We start from the raw sequence: 25,611 nt of genomic DNA, 5'->3' as shown, positions 1-25,611 counted from the left end.
CTCATCTAGAGTAAACCAGAGGTATTCCTGTTCACTTTACAAGTTAATTAAATATTGGAAAGGTACAATGAAGATGGAAACAGGTCATATAGCAGTCTACTTGTATCTCTTAGGAAGCAAGTTGGTACTGTTCTTCTTGAATGCAACCAAAATAAATATATATACACACATACACATTTAGAAATCAGAAAATTAGGGTATATTTATACTTGATTTTTCTGTTTGTGAAAAATGCATCGTAGGTGCCTACTCGATAATGGGTTGAAGGAGTTGTAAGAATATGTGCTTTTAAAAGGCAAAAGAAAGAATTATATCAAATGCTATGCCTCCAGGATGAATTTATGTTATAACAGTGAGGAGTTAGAAAAATGACATTATGTAAGCCTGGGTGGTATTTTGTACTTTTCTTTAGCAGTATGTGCTTTGAGGGTAGTTGGACCGTGGCTATGACCTAGTACGTAGCTTCTGTGTTTGAAAAGGGAAGGCAAGGTTGCTGGCCTATTGCAAGGTAGTGGGCAGTGTTAGGAGATAGGGGAATAGAGGGAGGCATGAAGGAGGAATGTCTTGCTCAGCAAAAAAAAAAAAGAAAATGAGCAAAAGCAAGCTAGTAAAGCTGAAAATGTGGAATAGACAGACATGGGAGAAACAGTGCCAAAACCTTGAAAACAAGAGCTACAGATAATGCTTTTGAAATACTCCTGATATCTTCACTCCGGGTTTTGAGTCAAACAGTTGAGCGTGACTCTGTCAGGCAAAATATGTCACCAGTGTACCTCTGACGCTTCTGATCAAAAGCATTCCTGCATGCCCCAGTGACAGGGTGGAAGCAGAGCACTGACCAGCCCTGTGGTGAGTGAGGGTGGGGACAACAGTGTGGGAGGGATCAGCCTTGAACTAAAGGTGTCTTAAAGGGCTGTAACTTTGTTTTTTTGAGAGACTGGATGCTTAATGCCTTCTGAAAATCAGGCCTTTAGGATATATCTCCATGCAGTCAGCAAAGAATGCCAGTTTTGTCATAAAATGTAGTTGTGCTCTTTTGACTCCTAAAGAGGATCTTCAGGGTCGTCTTACAGCTTGTGTTGGATGGTATTTTTGAAAGGAGTAGAACTTGGCTATATGAAAATAACATGTTAAAAGTGTCGTTTGAGAGTTCAGAGAGTTGTCTGGTCTCAAACCTGAAGTAGCTGAGCTATGGATTACTTCTAACACTTCAGGATACAGCACCACTATGAGCTGAGGTTAATAGATCAAATTCCTAAGTCGGTCAGTCTCTGATTCATCTTTTAAGTGTTGTTCCAGGTCTTCAAAGTAAGCCAAATTCTCTACAGCAACAAATGTTTCTACTTCTCCGAGCATACCGAACAAGTAAATAAGTCCAGCAAAATCCAAATGCAATTTGGCAAGCCAGGATACTGCTGGAAATACTTGCCAAAATTGCCTTGGCAAAAGCTTTTCTCTGTTTTCAGTAGATTTGGAATGAAATCAGACAAGATCTCAGCTCTCTCTCCATGGGAACCTTGTGACTCTCTTAAATATTCCTACTACTGGGTGGATTGTGTGTAATGAGTATAGCTGTAGAAGCACTGGATGCAGGGTGGTTTCCTTGCACAGTGTCCCTCGTCTCTGAGCTGAGAACTGGGTTATAGCTACATTAGCGGAATCATTCAGATGCTTGTTAAATAAATGGGAAAGGAGAACCATGTGTGCTTGTAAACGTTCCAGTGAAGGGACAGTATTTTCTCCAGTGTTTAAAAGTTAGCAGTTGTTCTGTCCAAGTCTGGCCTGGTGAAGGTCTGATTTCTGTAGACAGAACGCAGTCAGGAGGGCTTCTGGGTTAACAGCCAGGAGATTAATGATCTTCTCTTGGAAACAAATCCCAGAAGATGGAAGAACCAAAGAATAATGGAAAGAAGTCTATGCTAATACCCTCCAGTGTACGGCTTTTTTTTTTTCCTTCAAATTTCTTGTGGTGCTGGTAGTAGCACAAATACAGATTAGATGCTACTGTTTCAGTTTAGGCTGTTTGCTAGCAGCAGGGAGCAAATGGTTTGGGGCATAAGTTAAGCTTTCCAGGTATATGTGATGATATGGAAAATAGTATTTTTACACTTTGTTCAAACAGTAAGCAGGTAAAGAAAGAGAAATAGATGATGGCAAACAATAGCATTGGGGGCGGGGGATGAATAAATTGCAGTCTGAAGAGAGCAAGAAAACTGCCATGGAATTTGAAAGCTGTCATAGGTCTTGTTTCCTCTCCTATTTATTTTTTAATTTTGTATTCCTGACCTGACAGAGAGTAGGATATTCAGGCTGTAGCAAGATGCTGGTGTGGCCAGTAATGATGCCTAAGATGGATGTTCGAAGCAATTTAGATGCCAAAAATTAGACAGCATCTCCCTCTGGAGGTCTTTAAAGGCATCTCTGCCTGTGCAGGGAACTTTACTTATTTTAGGAAGACTGCCTCATTAAGTTCCCAAACCTTGGAACTGCCCTGGATGATCTAGTTGCTTCTGCTCCACCCTGCATGTTCAGTAAAAACACAATAAATGGCAGAACCAGACTGGTCACTGACTGAGTGGGAGAACTACCCTGCTCTCTATAAGTGGGTTTTATGCACCATGCTAAAGAGAAGTTGATTAAGGCAGTTCATGCAGGCAGGTTATATAGAAGACTATGACAAAAAGGTTCTAGTCTAATCTTCTGGCAAATGAATAATGGATCTAGGCAAGAAATTACATTTGGCTGCTTCTTTAGAAGATGGGACCTTAAAGAAGTGACTGCAAAGGCCAAATCTCTTACATAGCACCAAAACCCCAATAATGAATAGTCTAAGACTATTCTACAGGTGATAGCTATCTTCTTGTCAATTGGCGAAAGAATAAAGGATGCATTCTGTTCATGACTGATGAAAAACATTTCAGTGTTTTATAATTCTGCACCAAGTTTCTATGCTTTCTCTTTGTAGCTGGTGAAGATTTAGTTGGTAGAGTCAGTGGGGCCTGGATAGCAGCCCTCTGGTCACCTGCCTAAACCTAGTGGCCAATTAGGATCTCTAAAGCATTGGTAAAGATTACATAATGCTGATGGGTACAACCTGGAACCTGCAGGGTTTACAACAGAGGCAACTGCAAGTGAGGTAGAACTCCCAGGATGTTTAAACTGACAGCAGATACCTATGTCTAGGTACCTGAATTACACCCAAAGTGTCTGCTATAGGATAAGCTGAATCTTTCTGTAGGCTTTTTTGACTGTAGGGGAGTTTATGTGTCTTTATATGGTTTAGGTGTCTTATTGAGAGTTGAATCCTACCCTAAATGTCTTTGTCTTACTCTTCTTTAATCTGTAAATAGACAGGCATACCTGTTTGGGTAAAACCTGTGTAAGAAGTTCTCGGAAGGATTTTGCCTGAGAATGTCGAAACAGCATATTTTTGTATAGGTCCATGCAGTGTTATGTTGTGGTGAAGTCTTGACAGTGTTCAAAGATAATCTGGCATTTCATTCCCAGAGTAAGTCTCTCTTCCCTTGAGTAAGTCTCTCAGGATTTAGTATGGCTTTTATTCTTTTTGAAACTATATTGTCCCTCCTGTCTGTCGTCTAATCCACGTGGATGTTTTTCTCTAGATCTATGCAGAACACGTGGGAGCTTTTTAAAGTTGCTAACACTGTATTTGTCCTCTACCATCTGACAGCCTAAAGACAGGAAGCTAAAGGGTTTCAATTTCAAGATGGATCAAGTGGAGCATATTGGAAACCTGTAAACAAGAAGTCTGATCTCCCCTCTTTTTTTCCCCTTAAGTCTGCACCATAGCAACTATCTACACAGAAGGATTTCATGTCTTGTATGAGGAAATCTGTAGAGAAGCCTTGTTGTTCCTTTGTTCATTTGTATCACAAAGATATGTTATATGAATGTATCTGGTGCTGTCTTGGGAAGTTGGGTGTTTCATTCCTGGGAGGAACTGACTGCAGATATCAGCTTTGTTATAAGATCTTATTTTCCTGTTATGCTTCCTTCCATGCCAGTGTGCTGAGTTGAGAATCCGATTGTAAAGGAGCTGTGAACTCATACTGAAAAATAAGGTGCAAGTTTTCTAATCTGAGCATTTCTCCTCCTCAACAGGAAGATCTGCAGGTTTTCCACGTTAGTTAAATGGAATGAAATTGGTAGCTTTAGGAAAAGAACGTGAGTGTTTCAGTACAGAGTTTGAATAATTAAAACTTAGAACTGAACACATTTTCGCCTTGGGCATTTTGCAGTTGCTGCTTATGAGGACAGTGTTATTTTGGAATGATTTGGATCTTCTGTCAGTATCGCTGATTTAAGACTGGTTTAGCCCTTATACTGCCGAGTGGACGTGTGTTGAGGGGAAGAAGGGGCAACTGTTTCTCATTAGGACACAGACAAAAAGCTGCAAGCATAAAATAAAGGTATGGAAAGCATCTTCTTTGCAGTAGTGTCAGCTGGACCCAGTTCTAAGCCTGTCTGCTACTTTTCTGTGGTTATACATGTGTTTTTTTTCCACTGCCAACTGACTGATGTTTGTGAAGGTGCTTGCACAGCGGGGCTGAAGCTTACATATTCCTCCCTGGGTACTCGCCTTGAGGTGCACGCGGTCTGCCTTGTGTTCAGAAGTGCTTATTGTCTACCACTTCTCTTGACTATCTAAGTGTACTCATTCATTGTTGCTAAAAAAGATTTAAAATGTTTCTAGGAAAGGTATCTGGTGCTTTAAGTCCCTCAAACTTCTGGCACTTGCTGTCTGATGTCTTAGGACATGGGTGGCTAGACTTGGTCGTATCATTGTCAATGCTTCTCTTGCAGAGAAGTTTTCTAAACCGGTGGCACAATACACTTGCTGGGTGTATTGAGTTACGAGATAGTGTTATATGCAGATATACGTTCTCCTCCATGAAAGCTATAGAACAAGCAAATGCCCCTAACTGCATCTGTAGAGTGTCTACTGTCTGTTTTAGATACTGGTGAAGTATCTTTGTTCCTAAAGATTCAGTAGGTCGTAATAAAACTTGTACAGTTCAACTTCTAATGTACGGATACAGCATTTTTGCTTTAAAAGCAAGTAATTTTTAACTTCTAAAGATGTTTCCACGGCTGCAGCAAATCTGTTCTGTCGTGTGAAGTATGAGAGTGGAAACAGCGTGGGCTAAAAATTGCATCGTGAACTAAATCAGGGTTGTGACATACATCATATATTGAGAAATAGTTTGCATTGAATTTCAGTTGCTTACTGAAAAGGATGTCTGAAGGTATAAATCCTGTAGTTTTCATTGTAAGCAATAAATCATCTCTCTGATTTGATTGCATTTTGCCAACGTTTTGCCTTATGTTGCTGATATTCTGCTTTAGTTTGCTGGAATTGATTTGCTGGAACCCGTTTTCTGCTCTTAAGAGAGAACTATCAGCTGGTGGGATGAAGGTTTCTTTGAGCAGACCAAAAAAGTAACTAAGGTACCTTGAATGCAGTAATTCTTGTAGGCTAGTATATATTATGTTTTTCTACTACTTTTTCTACACTTTAAACTTAAGAAGAGTAAAATATTTGCATTTTAGGAAACAAGGTGTATGCTTTCAAATCTGGTCAGAGAAATTACTATTGTTGCAGTAAGTTCTGCTGCAGAAAATCTGTGTCAACTCTACCTTTCTAAAGAATCTGAAGACACATGATGTAAAACTGAACATCATTTAATCTTCGCTTCCACATTTATCATTTCAGAATGGAGGATTTTATTGTTTTAAAAATTAAAATCTGAACTTAACTTTCAACTTCCTTTTCGGTTCCCGTTTTAGCATCTCTCGACATTACTTTTGTGTTGGCGGGAGGTGTCATGTTGCTGGGCTCTCAAGAACAAAGTTTCCTGGCACGGGCATGAACAGCACCAGGACAGATTTTCTGTTATAAAGAGGGTGTATATGTTACCATGCTTCTTAAATTCAGTTTTTGACCTCTGCTGAAGTGGCTAATGGTGACGACAGAATCGTTTCTGATACTGTCTTGCGGTAGCTTCAGTGCTGCTTGTGCAGCCCGCCAGGGCTGTGAGCGGGCAAATGTCAGTCACTGCAACTTTGAAGAGAGAGTAAGGTATTTCTAGCTAGAAACATAAGTCAGGATAGAAGAGAAGGTAGGCATCATGGCTTTTTCATCACATCACAAGGCGCACTGATTATTTTGCATAGCCTCCTAACAAACAGCCTGTGTGGCACTTGCCATCAGCCCTCTCTTCGGGTTTGTGTTTAGCACAGAAGGTAAAATCGGGATGTTGCTGAACCCTGCCTAACATATCAGTTCTTCAGATAAGACCCGTAGAATTGCAGCGCTGGTCAAAAATATCTCCAGAAAGGAAGTACCCGAGCTGCTTACATCCCTTTCTTCTCTCTTTAATACTTGGCAGGCTTTCACTTAGCTTGGTCAGGAAGTTAATACGGGGTGGTAGTTGGAGAGGTCACTTGCATCGAGCAATCTGAAATACTAGCTGCCTGCTCTCATCTTTAGCCAGGAAGGGCACAGGGAGAACTGTAGGCAGTCGCTTGATTTTTTTTTTTTTTTTTTTAATTTATTCATTTTATTTTTTTCCTATGCTGCTTCTAAGATTTCCTGGTGTTGTAAGACTTGAGAAAGAAAACCAAGGCTCTGTCCACTGTTTGATGGTTGGGTCTAGAAGGGGTTTCTTGCAAATTACTTTTTGTGAGAAGTAGCCTGCTAATTTTTGTAGCAGAGAAGCTCTGGAGGTGAGTGGCACCATTCCAGATCAGCACAATGATTCACAGCCCTGAGCAGGGCAACAGGATGCGATTTAGCAGCCTCAATGGGAGAGGAGGCATGGAAACTTTTTAAAATATTATTTCCATTGCCAGGCCATGTACTTAGGAAAATTCTTATGCTGGAGCCTGTCTCTGCCTTTATCTTCTGCTGCTGACCCTCGAGTTTCTTCCTTCCTGCTTCTGGGATGGAGCCTGGATATCCACGTTGCCTCTGACTGACACTTTGCCTCCTGCTTCCTACCAGCAGTGCCTGTCATAGTCAACAGGCGGGTTGTAAGGCTGGAAGTGAGGCAGAAACAAGAAAAAACCTTGATGCATTTTTCTCTTATGCCTGCTTGCCTTGTCTTATACATTGACCATATGATGTTACAAGTTTGATTCATAAGCAGAATGCATGCCGAGAGCAGCTTTCTGCTTGATTCCTGTGTTAGTAACTGAGATGGAAAACACTTCAATTACCAGATGGACTGGGTTTTCTGAAAGCTATAATTCTCATGAACTTTGTGAAGCTTAGAGTTTTTATGTTTATATATCCTACTCTTGGATTATAGTTGTCTGTATTTATTTGTTTAAGTATGGGGTACAGCGTGTACTATTTTGATGTACTATTTTTGATGATCACTGTATTGTTCCACTTCCTTAAAATAAATAAAATAAAAATAGACTAATACTTAGCAGCATGCTAAGTGGTGAAAGGTTGATGCTAATTAAATAGGGTTGTCAAAGTGCATATATGAAGAATTACAGATGGTGCAGAACCTTTGTAAATACTTCAGCTACCACTGCCTTTAGACTGCCCAAACTTTGTGAAAATATAAAGTTTTTCAGTGCATTTAAAAAAGGTAAAAAACCACAACAAAAAATGTTCCTTTATTTTATATTGGCACTACTTGGGCCCCTCATTTGTACAAGTTAGGCAGCGAGAGGTGGGGATGCAAATACAGAACTGCTGCTAAATGGTACCTTTCAGTTCCTTTGTTCAGCATAAGATTTACTTTAACCACAGTAAAATAGATGTGGTTTTTAAAGAAGCCTCCATATAAAATAACTAAAAAAAAAAAAAGTATCAGTGTTTGACTAATGCTTAATTTACTACTTTTTCATGAAAAAAAAATAGTGCTGCTTTTTTTTTTCTTCAAACTATTTTTGTTCCAGAGTGTCCAAAACTCTCCTATCAGTGACATTGCTGTTTCTGTAAACACTGTCCATGGGCTGTTTGTTCAGAGCGTGAGTGGGGAGACTCCCTTCCAATGGAGGAAATGGGCCGATGCATTAAGCTCTCGCTGGAGATTGTTCACATCCACAGAAGCTATATCCTCTGCAGGAAAACAGAACTTGGATTCGTGCCACAGCGTGTCCGTGATGTTAACAAGTGGGAGAAGCAGTGTGTTCGTTGCCTGCTTCAGCAGTAATCTGCTAATTCAGGGAAGGGGTGAGAAAACAAAGTGGAGTTTGATGAAATTTAAATGTGACACTTAATCCTGTTAGCACACAGAGGGAAAAGCTTTGTGTTGCGTGGAGGGGAGGGAGAGGAGCTATTGAATTTACCTGAAATCTATGCATCAGGAAGAACCAGATCAAATGGGATCTGGATCCATGCCTTGTTTCAAATACATCATCTGCTAAACAGAAACCTCAGCTGAGTTTCTCTAAAACTGAAGCCCTGCTTGTTTTCATCCTGCAGCAACTGTTGTTTAATACAGATGAGCAACTTGATCTTCTTGGGTTGCTCACATACCATAGTGATGAGCCTCACCGAAATACTAATAAAGAAGTTTTACGTTTACTGCCCGATTAGGAGAAAAGAAAGTATGTTCAGGTGAGTTTTGTTACTATCTTTATGTTCAAGTGGTGAGTTTAAATCCTCTTTTCAGTTTCAGGGTTGCTGCTTCAAGTAATACCTATTACTGCTCTCAATTTTTTTTTCTTTGGTGTTGCTCGTTTGGCAGCCTGAGCCTAAAATGGGTTAAATGACTTTGTAAGTTGTTAGTCAGATGTTCGATGTGACCGCAGCACGCAGTGGTGCTGAGCACCATGGTTTCTGTGAGGTCCCTGATGTAGTTCTGGATCACAACAGGTAGATGCACCGGGGGGAGCATGGGGCAAGGCAGCACTGGTGGGGCTGGTAAGCCAGTAACAGCAGTTTGTTGCTTAAATCTTTTTTTTTTTTTTTTTGTACGCAGTGTGAAGAGGAGAGGAGGAAGGAGGACTGTGAGGGAGGCTATGGAGTTGGAAATTGCATTTCTGTTAAGACGCAACGTAGAGGAAAGCACAAATGAGGCTTAATAGAAACTAACATGTGGGACAGAGGCTGACATCATGTGATAACTGGAGGCGGAAAAGATGGCTTAATAGGGGGGAAAGATGATTGTAGACCTTGATAGGCCTAGACCAGTAGCTGCTGTTTGATTCAACTGAGAAGGGCTAGCCATAAGAGGATGTAAAGGGATGACTTAGACTATTCTTTCTGGCAGTAGTTTTCTGAATGTGTTACAGTCACAGCAAGATTTTGCCTTTACTTCACTTTCACACAACATTCTCCAGTGAACCTGGAAGAGGAAGAGTCACTGGATGGGACAGAAATGTAAAGATCAGTTGAAAGGGCTGCAATTTTGATTTTAAGCATAAAGAATCTGCAAGACTGGGTGTTTGGCTGCGTCTGTGAAGTTGCAAGTATTAATGATGTGTTTGAGTTGGCAGGCGTATTTTTCTTGAAGTGATGGAGAGATGAAGAAAGATTTCGTATGTACCTCTGGACACAGATTTGGAGTAGAGGCAGTTCTCTGGACCATGTTCACAAAGGTTGCAATTTTTTTAAAATTGCAAAGTAGATAACCCAGAATGTCCAGAAGAGCTTTTCAGGATCTCCACTTTAAAAACAAATGGAGGATCTTCTGATAGGGAAGGGGGAAAAAAAAAAGTAGCTTAATAAGAGAGCCAGGTCTGAACTGTCATAGAAAAGATGATTGACAACTCAAAATGCATGGGGATGGAATAGTGCAAATATCTTTGGACTTTGGCAAGAGTGCTGTTAGCTAAATTAACCTGAAGAAGGTCTAGGATGGAAATAGAAAAGTGAAACTTGAGGCAACTGCTGTGCTTAGTGATTAAATGAAAATCTGGGTAGTCAATGAAGAGGTGAGGATATTGAAGGATCTAAGATGGGGAAAATAGCTAAAGGATGGAAATTCCCTAACAATGCATACTTTTCTGTAAAACGTATTTGTAAAGCCTTAAAAAAAGGATATCATTAAAAACAAATGAACCAACAAAACTATTTTAACATGGTTATAGTAACCATAAGCGTTAGCAATAGGAAATGCTTCCTGCATTGCTTAATTCTTGCTCTGTGAATTTAATAGCACTCTTAAACCAACAGAGGCAAGAAAAATTGACTGTACAAGTCTTTCAAGCATTGTGCCAAACCTCATTCCTACTTGTCCACATAAAAATGACAACAATTCACGTTGGCAATTTCCCTTTCTTAAAAGCATCTTTACCTAGAACTGTTTTCAGTAGAGGAAAAAAGATGCATCCACCATACTCCATCTGCTTGGTCATGCAAATATTGCCTTGTAACTGTTGAAATGCCAGCCTCTATCAAAGTCTCACAGCTTGAATGCCATTTGCCGCAGTTCATTCAGCAGCAGAGCTAGCTGCCTGGTGACTGTAGAGGAAGTGTTAGAGGCTAGCTGAACATAGTTTAGGTAATTTAGAGAAGGATGCAAAAACCCCTTTGACGCTCAAGGGTGGACTTTTAATTTAAAGATTCTAGGAAATGAAGTTGCGCTAAATAGTAACTGACTGTAAGCTTCTTTCTACTCAAATTTTGCTGCTAATATGAAATCTTAAGTAACTTTTAAGTGCAGCTTTGCAGTTTTGCTCCTGTAGAAGCTGAAATTTTTCTTTACCTTCTTAAAATTTCGATGAAGTTAGGTTTCCTGGGGAAAAGGGGCCAGCTGTTCTATTATTCTGGCATAGTGTGCCCGCTGGCTGTTGAGTCATGTACTCTTGATGCTAGTAATGTTCTTGAGATTTCCTGAAGAGAGAGTGACTGGAATAGTACTTGTCACCTGGGCATATCGAACTTGGACTGAGCAAGTGGCATGTGTAAAACTGGGGCACTCAGGGTTGGTTTTTGCATGTTTTGAATGTGCAAAAAGTGGGGGGAAAAATGACTTGCAGAAGATCTGTTGTAGAAACAAGTGTTTACGTGTAGAGAATTTGAGGGAGAGAAGTTAACAGAGAGAAAGTATGAGCCTTAAGGGTCTTTGTTACAATTAGAGCCAAGACTCATGAATTAAAAATTCCAGTTTAGAGAGTGCACATAAATTACCTCTTGTTTTAACCTGACAAAGACTTGCAGTTGTATGGAACAAAATAGGAATTGTGCAAAGGTTTCCTGATGAAACTCAAAAGCAAGGTGAAACATGCTTGTAGGTTTTATATTTAATTAAGCACTTAGTCAGGTTTGCAACAAAACTTGCCTTCCCTCCTGAGTCCGTGATCAGACTCCTCCAAGAGAAACTTCTGAGACTATGTAGCTCACCTGAATTGGAGGGAGGCTCCAGGGCTTAGTTTAGGTATGAAATTAGAGGTGCTCTTCCTTTGGACATAATTTTGATACCATGTTAAATGGTTTGGGGATTTCCTGTGAAGCGATTTACTTCAGATTCATTTTTTGCGGTTGCTGCTGCTCAACTACTAGGTAGTTTGTACTCCATCTCCAGTTCAGAATTATATAAGGTAAATTTTCTAGGATGCTGTCTGCCTCTCTGCTTTTTATTTCTCTTTTCCATTTTAATATACAAGTTGTGCAGCATCTATATTAAGGAAACATAAATGTTCCAAGAAAGCCTCTGTGTATCTGTATTTTTGCTGCTCTTTGAATTTTACTCAACTTGAGATATGAAACCATGCAAAGGAAATCTAAGAGTGTGGTAGGCTTAAAACTTAAGTTGAAACCTCAGAGCTGTGCTAAAAGCACCCTATAAGGCATGACAGAGATGTTTCAGTAAATTCTCTTCCTAGTCATCAGCCTAAAAAGTTCATTTTCTGTTCATGGTTTTTAACTTCATGTTAAGTTTCCTTTAATTATATCATTTTCAAAGTTCTTTACATTGGACTGTAAGAATATACGTGCACTGAGTTGACTGCAGTTGGTAAGAAAATTGAAGAGGTTTTTGTAAGGATGTGCAATAAGCCAGTATTAAAACCATAAACCTGGTTTCTTATATTACTCTTGTACCTAAGAAATTAATTAAAAACAAAGTTCTCCTAATGTAAAATTCCATAGGTCAATGTATGTTTGTTTCTTTGGTTACCTGCATATTTCTCACAAAATAGCAATCAGGATGTCACCAACATCCAGTGGTTCTATGCCAAGCAAAAATGATGTTAGTTAGATTTCTCAATCACTTGACAATTCTTTTCTTGGTTGCTACAAATTCTGGTGTTCTTTTAATACGTGGTTTTGCTTCAGAGTAAGACTTGTTGATTGTGGTAGGACAGAAAGCCCGATCTGTAAACTAGCAAAGCTGAAAATTCTTGCTAAGACTAAATAATATAGGTTATGTTTGGGATGGGGGATTTTGGGAATTTGGGATTCCTTTTTTGATTGGTTTTAATCTACGCTGGTCTAAAGTAAGTCCTGTCCTTTATTTAAGTAGCCTGTGAAACTTCAATCGCTTTAGTAGCAAAGTGTGTAACTGAATTTGGACATGGAGCAGCAAAAATGTTTTTGTGCCAATCTGTCTTGCTGAAACTAATTTCTACCATTGAGAAATTGTGAATTTTTGTATTTATTTGCCTGAAGAAATGAGATAAAAGCTGCTGTTAGAATTTTCTAAGTAAAATCACCTCAGCTGGAGATGCTCCAGAGACACTTCCCTTACAACTCTTGTCAAGGGACTCTCTGCTGTAGCACAAGGACAATCATGCTAATGCTTGTTTTGCAGAAAAGCTTTATTTAGCTTAGCAACCTCATTGCTAAATATTCCCCAACACTTTGCAGCATAATCTAGGGAGACTAAAGCTATTTAGGAACAGAGGGAATGTGTGGGGGAAAGACGCATGCCATAGCTAGAGAGTCTGATGAGTGTGAGGAAGGAGGGCATTGAACCTTAATTAGAGATTATTTAATATCAAGCTGGTTCTTGATGTCCTGCAGCAGTAGAAACTGATGCCTATTCTTACAGCTTTGTATTTCATTTTTCTGCACGTTGATAACATGCAAATGAGATCATATGGCAGGCCCCAGGGGCTGCTTCTACGTATGAAAGTGAGACTTCTATTTTGTGTGACTCTTTCCATTCAGGACTGATGGCAGGGCTGGATTTGTGTACCCGGACAGTTGGGGGGGTGTTAAATAAATATCCTTATCAGCCTGGAGCGGAGGGTCGAACTAGCAATTCTCTAGGCTGTACTGACATCTGGTGGCAGTTTATACATATATATAGTATTTGAAATGTCTTTCATTCAAAGATGGGCCAATTACCTATCTACAGTCTGCTTGCTTTTGTATTTTGGGCTGTTCCACTGTATTATGTGGCTTCTATGTGGTAACCATTCTCCTCCCACTATCTTGCTTCTGACTCCCAGGGAAAAAACAGTTTAAAATTGCTGAAACTAATGTTTCTTTTAGCTAGCTTAAAAATGTATTAAGGACTTTAATTTCAGATTTTTTTTTTATTCTGTGTGTGTCCTATAGGAGTTACATGGAAAAGGAAACATTTTTATTATTTTATGTTTTTTTCCGCTCCCTTCAAAGAGCTGCAAGGCTTTTGAAGGAAACGAATGGGATAGTTTCCTTTCTTCGAAGCCGAAGGCACATACAGTTGCTAAAGGAGAGCCCTGAGATCCACCTCCATTTTTAGGTCTTCCCCATCAGACAGAGACCCTGGGGTTCCTCCTTACATGCCCAGATATATAAGTGCATGTATCCAAAATGTAACACAGAATGATCAGGACAGGAAAAAAACATAGAATTCATTGGCATGGGCTTGAAGTAATCTTATAACTCTGCCAGGGTTTTTTTGGAGAAAGTCAGTAACAAATCATTGTTACCAGGACTAGAAGTTGTTCACTGAAGCTGTGTGCCCTTCCAGGAGCAGGCAGGTGAAAAGAAAAACTTGGCAATTTTGAGGCAAATGCTGCTTCATGTAGTAGGAAAACAGCAGAAGTGAGCAGTTTGTGGTCTTCACAGCTACCATGTAAGGATGGAGACGTATGAAGGGGCATCCACCAGACTCTAGCTAAGCTCTAAGGATGCCCGTCGCTTTGTCTGCTCCTTCCCAAGTCCAAATCTCAATTCTTAACTTCAAATTGACATGGCTGTTGTACTGTAGATGTTGCTAGTTGCTTTTTGAGGGGTGGCAGGTCAGGGAAAGAGGTAATTTGGGATATATCTCCAAATGTAAAGACCACACAGTCTACTGCAGGATTCCACCAGGCAAGGAAGGAAGAGTTTTAAATACCTTGAAGTCTTCCCTGGGCCTGCTGTTTTTTAAGCTGTCTGTGTTCAGGAGGGGGATACAGCACAAGTATTTTGCCCCTCAAGTGGGTCACTGCAGGTAGATCAGGTAGCCTCTTTGTAGGCAGATTAGCCTTCCCTGTGTGCATTATAGATGAATTTTGAGGAATGTTTTGGAGGCCGTTTTGAACTTTTTTCATTTGTAAAAGGCAGTATAAGAGAGCTTACCATGTAAATAGTGCCTCATTAGTTTTGGTAATGCCATAATATTCGTAATGTTCAGTGATACTTTCCCCCATTTTAATGGTGTGTCTGATGCAGAGGTAGCAGAAAGATAAGCTTTTTCAGAGGCCCTCAAGTACATGGAAAGTAGCAGGATGTCAACTCATCTGACAAGGCTGTAAAGGTGTTACACCTCACACTATATATAAATTTTCTCCCTGTTTACAAACTGAGGATCACTTTTTTATTTTCCTGTCATCTACTGTTGGGTGATGTAATTGAGTGGTTCTTGACTACGACAAATTTTCTGTAAAGTGAGCAGTGAGTAATTTGTATATGTTGGCACCCAACTTCTTGTCATCACAAGAAATTAAATATCTAATTTGCTAAAGAGGGAAGAGAATAGGTTTTCTTTTCAGTCCTTCCTTTTCGTGCTTCGTTGTGAAACGAAAGCAAATGAAGGACTGCAGTCTCTTTATAGTGTGGCCTGTATTGTGCAATTCAGAATCTCTTCCTTCCAGGTGACGCTGGGGCAGTGCTTCAGTTGAGTTTTGGGTTGTTGGTTTTTGTTGCACTACATACTTCTAGCAGCTGCTTCCTTCATAACTCTCTGTATTATAGTTTATCCTTACTGTTGTGATAGCTTTGCTGAGACCATGATCATCCGTGTGGCTATCTGTGCAGGTAGTGCCTTCCATTAACTCCCTCAGCTGCAGAATTTTAGCCTAGCTCTGTGCAGGACTTGTTGACAAATCACCAGCTTTATTTCTTCTCAGACACCTACAGAAGGACATGCTTTGCAATGAAAGCTGGTGGGGTTTTTTTGGTTTTTTGCTGCTGAGTACCTAGACGTAGATGAAGAACTGTGCCTAGCCAAGTAGTAAGCATCTATTTTGGCAAAAGGATGCGATGTATGTAACTTCCTACCCCTCCCCAAGTATCTCACCTTAGAAGCATCATTCAGACTTCATAAATATTGGTTAAAATAAAGTAGTCACCTGAACTGATTTGGAGGTCAAAGGCAGTCAATAGAGAAGCAGTAGAAATATACTGGACCTGTGCTTAATGTAATCATTTCATTGCTGTCATGTTCTCCTGTTGCTTGTTTTGAATGTAGGCCCTTCAGAATAAGAATTAGTGTGTTGAGTATAAATGCAGTTCTTACCAGAATATTTCCTTCAAATTGTTTTGAAGTTGTTATGACTATCAGGTGGGAAGCATATCTGAAATATATATGCAAAACTGACTTTTAAAGTCCTAAGTCACTTGTATCATTTATTTAAATGCTGAAGCCGAAGAACATATAGTAAGTCTCAAAATTGTTTGGGATTCCATAATATAAGACAATAATACATTGCTTAGTTTTCACTCTGATTTTTCTGGTTCTGAATTTCTGGATTGTTTTTCCTTCATCTGTTTGAGTATTTCCTTGTCACTGCATCATTTGACTTGACAAGTTTTCTTCCTGTGTGTGCTGACAGTATGCTGCCTGTTACTGCACTGGCTCTCATAAATTTTCTTAGATATGAGGCCAACAGTTCCAATAGTTCGTAGGCTTATTTTGAAAGCAGAATTCTTTGTTGCTATAGAAAAAAGCCAAAGCAGACATTTTGGCTTTTTCCCTGCTACTTTCTTTTTAGCAAATAAAATATCCACGCTCTCTGAATTTACATAGTTTGGGGTTTTTTTGCCTTAGGGACATACTGGATGATTGGGGAGAGGTAATTTTTTTGTTTCCACTTATTTTCCATGTATTAAACTTGGGAAAACTGTTTTAATGTTTTAATGTTAGAGGGTCTAACATAGGTTAACATTTTCAAAGTTAACTGTCTGATTTGAAGCCCTGAGGTTTGAATTGTACAGGGAAAATAAAATAATAGTAAATAGAAGTTCTAATCAACAGTAATAAAAAGTGCAAATCAAGATATCATGATTGAGCGCTTGAATATTAAAAAAACCTTCATCATAGACCTTAGAGGATCAAAATAGGATCTGTTAACAATAGAAGTATCAGATACCTGTCTGCCAAAAGTTGAGAGTACCATGGTAAATTCAGTCAGAGACTACCACAATATTATTTTTCTGCTCTCTTGTAAAGGGTTGAAGTGCCTTCTGCAAATTGTACTTAATCTGGAAAACATTGAGTAAGAACTATAAGGTTTCTAGCAGCTGTTCACGTGGGACTTTGAAGCTGGTCCTGCCTCCGGCAGGGGCTGGGACTAGATGACCTCCTGAGATGTGTTCACACTGGGATTATTCTGAGATTTACTCTTTTACCTGGCACTCTTGACTGGCTTGGCTGCTTAATTAAAGGACAAGGATTTCCCTCTTCCACTGTGTGTCTTGGAGAGATCCAACCCATGGCCCCAGTCAACATGTAAAATTGGTGGAGTTTTTTAGGAGAAATGCATCTTCTGAGTGCAGAGCTAGTGTAGGTTGTTTAGCTGCTGACCAGAGAGCTGATTTATTCAGGACAGACAGCTTGAGAAGGAAACCTTTTAGTTCTTGCAATTTTTGCCTTCTTTGCCCTTGCAGTTCATACTATTTTGTAGCAGACTGGAAGGTGAAGGTGATCTGTACCTTCAGATTTATTTCAACTTTTCAGGCTCCTGGAAATCTCTAGGCCTTCTGATGAATGGTGAAGTGGAGTGTGCAATTACATAGTCCCCCTCTTTCCCTCTCCTGCTGCTGTAGTTCTTTGTCTTGACAAAAGGGATCCCCACCGGGGATTTTTGTGACTGCAAGAACTGGGCTTTTAGATATGTGGCCTGATTTTTCAGAAGTACTGGAATGAGATGCAGGTCATGGTAGAGGAGAAAATTGTACAGTTACTTTGGTCCAACTGAAACATACTTTATGCCCAAAGGAAAGCTGTTTCTTCAGAACGCTGGACAATATACTGTGCTATAAATGGTGTTCATATAAAGGTGAGAACAATACCAGTATTGGGGCAACCCTTCTATGGGTTAAGCTCTCAGATAAAGCTCCTTTGCCTTTTCAATAGCAAATTAACTTTTCTTAGAGTAGGTTGCTGTGATTCGGTAAGACTATTCAGGTCCCCAGTCACTTGCACATATTTTTTTTGCACATGCGTTGTTTTTTAAAGTAGTCACTATTAATAATCTTGTCCCAGGGTGTTTCTTATGTTGTACTAAAACCTGTTTAAGTGGATTTTTTCGCTTCTGAGGTTTTTGGCTTTTGTTCTACATGAGAAAAACTTTGTTATTTGCAATTAGATTCTCATTTTTTATTTTGTTTTTTCCTTTTCCCTTAGTGGTGATATATTTAAGGAAACTGAATACTTAATCTGTTTCTGAGAGGAAAATATGATCTCAAACATACCTAGACTGCTGTTAACAGTCATCTGTTGTTGTATAACTGAATGTTTAAATTTACCAAGACATGTCTTTAAAAGTATCCTTTTCTTCACAGTATTCAAAGGTGTCCCAGAACCATCATGCCTCTGATAATTAAAAATAATCTGGATATTGTAGGCATTCCTCTAAGGCAGCACTCTAGGATATTGCTTTTCAATTGTGTTAAAAGCTTCCAGTCCTTTGGAAGAATTACATGATGGCTTTTACTTGTGGAATGCAAATACAATTTTTCTGCTTGATTGTTTGTTTGTTAGTGTATCTATGTGCACTCATTAAAATGGCGAATTCTCTCTTTTCTGCAGGCACAACTTCAAGACATTCAGAAGTACTTTGGAGTGAACTGGCAGGAAGCCTTGCAATACCACGGTGGCAGTAACAGTGTCTGTCCTCTGGAGATGCTGAAGCTCAGCTTTATTTTGAACTTCTTTCTCACACCTCCCAACTTGTGCACAAAGGACTTAACGTTGATTGGGATTCATGTGGTATAAAATAGCCAGGGGTATGGATTTTTTTCCTCCCTTTACTTGATATCTGCATGTTTCCAGCAATCAGTGATGAAGTCTGTACTAGGTCTGCTGACATTTGGTCTGTTTTTGAGAGCTCTGAGTGACAGGTACTGTAAACATCCTACACTCTCAGCTGTGGAAACTAAGAAAGCTGGGAGAAGGCTGTTTACTCTCCCTGCCTTGGAAGTCATCCGGAGGACAAGGATGGAATAGTGTGAGCTCTGATTGTATTTCTGACAACCTGTATTTCATATTTTACGTTATGGTGTCAGTAAACAAATAATAGCATTATATTATGTCATCAGTGTCTCGTGTTCTGACAGAGGTCAGAAGGGGCTTACAACATGCTTTAGCTGCGCTGCTGGCTTGAGGGAAACTTAAATAGTAGCAATAATACATTACAATACTTTCATCCTTAAGCAGTGATTAAAACAGACCTGTTGCGCTGTTTGTTTATAGGTGGTGGTACATACAAGTCACAGTGTAGACATCCTCAGGTTGACATGTCAGTAGTGTATTTAATCAAAATCATCCTTAATTTTTTGGTTCTTGTTTTCTAAGACTCACTCAATTCTCGTTTCCTACCTAAAAGGGCTAGAAACAGAGGTCAGAAGGCAAAAAGGTTCTAGGGGACTTCAAATTTCAGTTTCTTTTTGAAGAAATTCAGAGGTGTCAACACTGATTAACTCCATCTCTAAATTAACTGAATTAAAGATACACAGGTATTTACCTTGTTTTTCACTTGCTGTTCCCTGCCACTTGCCCCCCAGACTATATTATTCTTTGTACTTTGTCCTGACAATCTTCCTCTTCCTCCTTGTGTTTCTCTCATTCTATTTGCTGTTAGCCAAGTAGAGCTTCTCATTTTAAATGTAGAATAAGCTGAAAAAAATAATTTTCCTTTCAAATCTAATATCCTGCTGGCATGGTCTAAATCCTCATGAAGTGTAGTTTTGCAGCTCCTTTTAAGCAGTGACTTTGGCAGAAAGAATACCATTCCCCTCTTTTTTTCTTTTTTTCTTATTTATGGGAGGGGACACCTTTTGTGCTCTCTAAGAAATTTTTTCATAATACAGTTGAATTCAAAGATCACCTTCCGTCTCCTTTTGCAATAGCATTCTTATGTCTTCAGATCCTGCTGCTTCAGCTTCTTAGCAAAGGCATTTAAATATAAGGTCTTTGAGATAAGGGTTGTTCTAAGAGTTTAAATATCAGGGTTTCGAAAGTGATGGGAGTGGGAAGACAACAAGAGAACGGTAAAAGATCATGTAAGGATTTGAAATAGTGCTTCTACAAAATAGACAAAAAAGAATTCAAACTGTTAGGCAGACCTAAAAAAAAGTCAGTTATTTAGAGCAGTAGTTATTTTTCAGGCTCTGGCTTGCCTTCCTTTTGGAAGAAGGAATTGGAGGGGAAGCCAGAGTCACAGGGCCCGTTAGAGTGCTGTAGCCAAGGAGTAAGTTGATGAGTGAAAAGAAGGTTGAGGTCTGGCAGTAACAAACACCACTGCTTCAGGTTTGTGGGGTTTTAACTCATGATTTGTGTAGTAATTTCTAAGAAAAGCAGAGTTAGCCTCCTAAAATGATCGTTTTAAGGCGACATTAGCTGTTCAGACTAGTCAAACAGTAGAGGGTAGCATTTCCTAATACATATGGTTCCCTTGGCAGAGAGGTATTTCCGAGGGTGGCGGAGCACACAGTTACATCCTCTACAGCATGACAATGCTGATTGTAGGCTATGCTGTTGAGGAAAGACAACCTCCTGAAAGGAGATAACATCCCGAATTTGTGGGGGGTGTGTTTTTATATTATTCTTATTTAGATTTGCTTTAGGTTTGGAATCATTATTTTGTGTCAATTGGAAAAACTTCTCTATATTTAGCATTACTTATTTGTGCATTTAATAGTGAAATTCCATCTTCAGTTTCATCAGTGTAAGTTGGGACTGTTGGAGTCTTTCTCGTACATTCTTCCTTGGCCACGCTTTCCTGCCCTTTTACTTGTGCTGACATTAATGTTTGTTTAAACTGTGAGCTAATTCAGTGGCTTGACCCTGCTGAAAACTAAATAAGCAAAACAGCTTTTATGTGGATCAGCTGAGTAATGGCTTACTCCACCACTGTGCTGTGGCCTAAAATGCTACTGAAAATGCTAATTCCTTCAAATATGGCCACTTTTCTGTAGAGCTAGAACAGAGTTTATTCTAAACAGATTATGAAATCCTAAAACAATAAAATGGTGAAATTACAGGATTTTGTATATTTTTGTATTTATTTGATATTAAATTCTTCTGTTAATGCTGTTTGAACACAATTGCAAGCATGGTGCTAAAATAAATTCAGATAAAATTCTTTTAATTAAAATTTTTCATTTTTTGAATGCCATTCATGCTTCTCTTAGAAAGATTTGTTTGTAAAGTCTAATAACTAAATTGTGTTGGTAATAGGGAGCAAGCAGTAATTTTGCTACCTCCAGACCTTTAATTGTAAAGGTATCCTCTGATGTACTTGCACCATACTAAGCACTGTATAAATTGCATTATTTCTAGATCAGAGAGGTTTTTTCCCCCCCAGGTATCACTTGCCAAGCCAAAGGCAAACGTTATGTCCTTTTCTCTTGTTAATCTCAGACTTCAAAGAGTTTAAGATTCTTTCCAGTCTCTCAATTAAATAGAGAGGTTTCCCATTGTGAAAAAACATACAGGGCTGTTTCAAAAGCCTGTTGCCAGTAAGAGCTTTGGATTGGGTCCATGGAGAGGTAATCTGGATAGCTACCACAAGTCATCTGTGGGAAATTGCTGATTGTAGGCATGGGCTTTTTTTTTTTTCTTGAAGGGCGGTTCTGCCAAGATGCAAAAGTGACTTGCTCCAAGTGATTCTTGGCACCACCCAGGACAATATCATTCTTGCATGTGAAGCTCAACATGCTGCATTGATTCTGGATGGTTTGTTTAGGTTTTTTTGTTATGAGGAAGAGGAGGATAGTTCTTATTATCGTGTTTCTTTATTTCTAAACTTAAGTTTAGATATTGTCATTTTTTCCCTCTAAACTCTTAACACAGAGGTGAAGCAGAATTTTTTCCTTTTTTTTTTATAAGCTACGTTTTTGATTACATAGTCCCTCTAGGTAATTGCCTAACATCCAATTTTGGTAATATAGGAAGTGACTGTGGGAAGAAAGAATGTGGGAGTCCTTGGGCAGAGCTGTTGCTTGTTTGGAGATTGCAACCTGACCTTGAGGTTTACAAGTGAAATACTAGAAAAACGTTGTATTAAAAGTTTCAGAGAGCTGCTAAGTGAGGGAAAGGAGAGGTGAAGGGGGAAGAGAGGTGACTGACTTGTCATCCAAAGGGGGAAAAATAATACACTGTTGATTTTAAGTGTAAACACTTCCTTGATGATACAGTGAAAGAGAGCAGCAATTGTCCTTGATGCTTATACAAAAATCGAGTTCTTTTTTATGCAGTAAATCTCACTGTCACTGATTCTAATTCAGTGCAGGAGAATTTAAAGGTCTATGACAAGTTATTCTACTTCGGAGACCTATATCTAAATTGAAGAAGAAAAAAAAAGTTTGCTTTGAATGAAAGAGGAGAAGAAAAACACATTATGTGGACTTCAGTCGTAACTGCCTCTGAAATGAGAGAGGAGATTCTAGATTTGAATTTTCTCTGTGCTACGATTGAGATAAAAACATGTAAAAGAAACTGTCCTTCTGCAGAATGCCAACAGGTGTGGAACATCTGCAGTATAAATATGCATTCATATGCAAACAAAGATTTTTTTTTTTAAAGCTTAAAAATACATTAACTTAAAATCTGAGCAAACACTTTGTTTGATTCAGGTTTTCTTCAAAATCGGGTTCTGTTTTTTAAAAACCTTTTTTTGTAAACTGATTCTCTTAAAAAGCACATTTAATTAAACAGAATGCAAAAGCTGAAGCTTCGTTTATTCTTGTGTGAAACTTTTGGTTCTTGTCAGCTCTGGGCTCCATCCAAGACCTACTTAGCTACCGTTAGGCTTTTGTTTCCTTATTTTTGACCTTTGGTTTTAAGGGTGTTAGCATGAATTAAATGGAAATACGCTTTTGTAGCAACCGCTTTATATAATAAGCAAACTTCAACTAAGCATTGCAGTCTATAACTACAAAGTACCTCAGAAGAGAAGCTGAGGGCTTGCTTAATTTAAATAGTGTAATATGATAGCTAAATTACATCTTATTTAACTCTCCAAAAGGGAGAGTAGAGTCAGGCTGTGTTGTGTAAGCCTTACGTATGCAACACTGACTCCATTCCAAAAGAGGATCTGGTTTTGTTCCTGCTACAGTTAATAGGGGATTTTTTGTTGCTGCCTTGGTCCTGTTACTAAGCTGTTAAAATTATACTGCTGAAAGATAGGCTCTAATCCTGGCTTTGGACAGACGCTCTGCGCTTCATTTTCTCCTTTGTGAAAGAAGATGACATTCCCTCTGTAAACACGGAACCCCACGTTGTTTAGGAGTGTCTCTCTTTGCAGTGAAGCATGTTTCCCAAAATCATACCATCACAAGCTAGTTTGTCTCATTGTGTTCCAGCCTTTCACTATGATTTATATAGATTATACCGCTGGGGAAGCAGAAGGGATGTGCTTATTATAAGACCTAATGCAGGGTTATCATAAAGAGTACCAAGAGCTCCTTCTTGTGCTTCTGTTGTGATACTGTCCTCCCACAGGTGCCAAGCGGGCATACAGCACCTCCGCTAGTAGTAGTTTTAAGTGTGTGCTTACAGGGCGGCCCACAGTTTGTACAGTCATACCCAGGCAGCTGCGGTATTGAGAGCTGCCCAGCTATGGCAGCAGGGAAGCTAGCTCCAAGCCAGCCTCACCCTGCTTTCTGAGACCCTGAGTATATTCTTAGGCTACGGGAGGGTCCAGCTGACCCCATTTCATTACTTAGTTCAGCAGAAATACACTGAGCATTGCCACCAACTAAGGACTTCTGGGCTTTGCATCATTTGAAGGCTGCCTTTCTCCAGTTGTTTTCTGTATAGCCTAAAGTACCTGCTGGCTCAGGTGTTCTGAAAAAGTGCTGCTAAAATAACTCAGCTCTGATGGGCAAGGGATAGGTTGATGTTGACAAATGAAGTAATTCCAGGATCTGTGAAATTCATGTTCTGTTCCTTGGCTAGAAATAGATGGCTCTGTATAGCTGTGAACTTCATAAATAGTCAAACTTTGTGCAACTTGCCTAGCTTGCAAACAGTTTCGGTAAGGATGTTGAGATGCCACTAGATTATGCTTAGTTCACAAAGTACAGATGAAATACACACAGTGGTAAATTTTTTTTCTTAGCAGTGACCGTACTTACTGCATTGATGGAGCTGCTAATTAAGATCTTGCAGCTTGACTATGTACAACTTAATGTGAGGTATTTAAGACGTGTAGGTGTGGCACTTAGGGACATGGTTTAGGGGTGGACTTGGCAGTGCTAGGTTGGACTTGATGATCTTAAGGCCTTGATGATCTTAAAGGTCTTTTCCAACTTAAATAATTCTATGATTCTAATTGATGAAATGCTACAATATGCTTTGTGCTGCCTGCGTGGAAAAGAGCAGATCAAATCTAAATTGAAATAGATCAAGTTTTATTGCCTTGGGGTAATTGTGCGTAGCATACAGTCTTTGAAATTAGAAGTGACAAAATCAGTTGTCTCTGTTGCCACTCAGAGTAGGTGTGTGTCATAGTGTATAGGTTTGCAAAAACAGGAGTGACCAAACTTGTCTGCTCTTCGCTGAAAAGTCCTGACACTCATGAGAAGTCCCACAGCCACTCGTGTTCATGGCTAGAAGTCTGTCGTGCTAACTTCTGGGGACCCTGGCCCTTCTGATGACCATTGCAGTGCCTCCCCTCTGACCCGAGGAAAGGGCTCTCCTGAGGGTATTTATCACCTACTTTCCCTGTTGAAAGTGGAAAGTATCAGCTGCCTTTTGTGATCAGCCTTGCTGAAGTTAAGCAAGAAGCCTTGCTCTTTAAGTCTCAGCAAATACCCAAACTGACGGGTGCTTGGTGATACACGTCTTGGGACACAAGCTGTACTGCTAACGAAGATCTGTTTTCTCATACTTCCAGTGGCAAACTTTATTCTGACAGTGTGTTTTCACCTATACTTAATGGTTTTTTTCTCCTGCAGAGATGTGTGTGTGTGTTAGCCCAAACACTCTTTGGTGGGGCTTTGCCGCTCTTTAGCTCGGAGATTTGGTTAGAGCTATGTGAACTCACCATGTAGTATGGCTTGGTTAGGATGGGAAAGGAGCAGGGCTGAAACTCGGAGGACAAAAGAAGTTGAATGGAAAATATCTGGTAAGATTTTTCTATGAACTCCTGGGCTCTTCCAAGTGGGGGAGAAAAAGGATCAAAAATGAAGAACATTAAAGACAAATTGATGTCTGAACTGTCAGTTCAGGAAACTCCAGAGACAAACTGAATGGAAAGTTTTCCCCTGAAGTCCCCATGGATTTTTTTAAAGACAAATCTAAATGGAGAACAGCATGGATTAACGTCTTTGTCTACAGAAACGGAATAATTATTGGCAGCCAGGAAAGAAACTCCAGATTCTTGGCAGAAAAAGAAAGAGGTCCAGTTCAAAGACTTGAACTGAGTTGATTTAAAGTCTTTCAGGGGCAAATGTAAGATTTTTATATGTATAATAGAACAAATTTGTGGCAATGCAGAGGTGGGAAATGAAAAATGTTGGTTAGGGCTTGAAAATATGTATACCTGTATTTGGTTTCTTTGAGTATTTTTGCAGGCTGGAATGATGTCTGAACATATGCCAAATGCATTGTTTACAGCAAGTAAGGTAATTACCTATAAAGGAATATAGAAGTTCCCACTTCTGATTGTGGTCTGTTACTTAATTTTAAAAGCAAGACTTTGAGTATTTTAACAAAAATGCAATTTCTATTTCACATTTTGATCTGAAATGAGAGGAAAGGTAGTTGATGCTGTCGTCATCTCCCAGTTTGAAAAATATGTGGATTTTAGGTGCATAAAAGTTCACAATGATTTCTTGATTGCTGTGGGTGGTTTGGTTTGGTTTTTTTTGTTGGCTGTGGTTTTTGGTTTTGGTTTGGTTTTTTTTTTTTAGCAGATCATGCTGTTCTTCTGATCTATTTGACGTTGCTGGAATCATTAGGATGTTAGGCTGGTTTTACTTCCCTCCCTTCCTTTCTCTGTAATCTGTATTGGTATCTAGTGAAGAGGGGGAAGTAAGGATTT

At 39.4% G+C, this 25,611-nt stretch overlaps 1 long non-coding RNA gene across 1 annotated transcript in view; it reads left to right on the top strand.

Moving 5' to 3' along the window:
- Positions 1–25,611, top strand: part of LOC143157881 (uncharacterized) — a 56,655-nt gene that overhangs the window by 19,332 nt on the left and 11,712 nt on the right. Inside the window, exon 3 of the long non-coding RNA XR_012994864.1 lies at positions 18,153–18,349. This is a non-coding gene — a long non-coding RNA (uncharacterized LOC143157881). The remainder of the gene's footprint in view (positions 1–18,152; positions 18,350–25,611) is intronic.

The sequence above is a fragment of the Aptenodytes patagonicus genome, chromosome 3, assembly GCF_965638725.1.
Source record: "Aptenodytes patagonicus chromosome 3, bAptPat1.pri.cur, whole genome shotgun sequence".
Lineage (NCBI taxonomy): Eukaryota > Metazoa > Chordata > Aves > Sphenisciformes > Spheniscidae > Aptenodytes > Aptenodytes patagonicus.
Note: the sequence above shows the minus strand (reverse complement) of the source record. Positions and strands in the feature narration are given on the sequence as shown.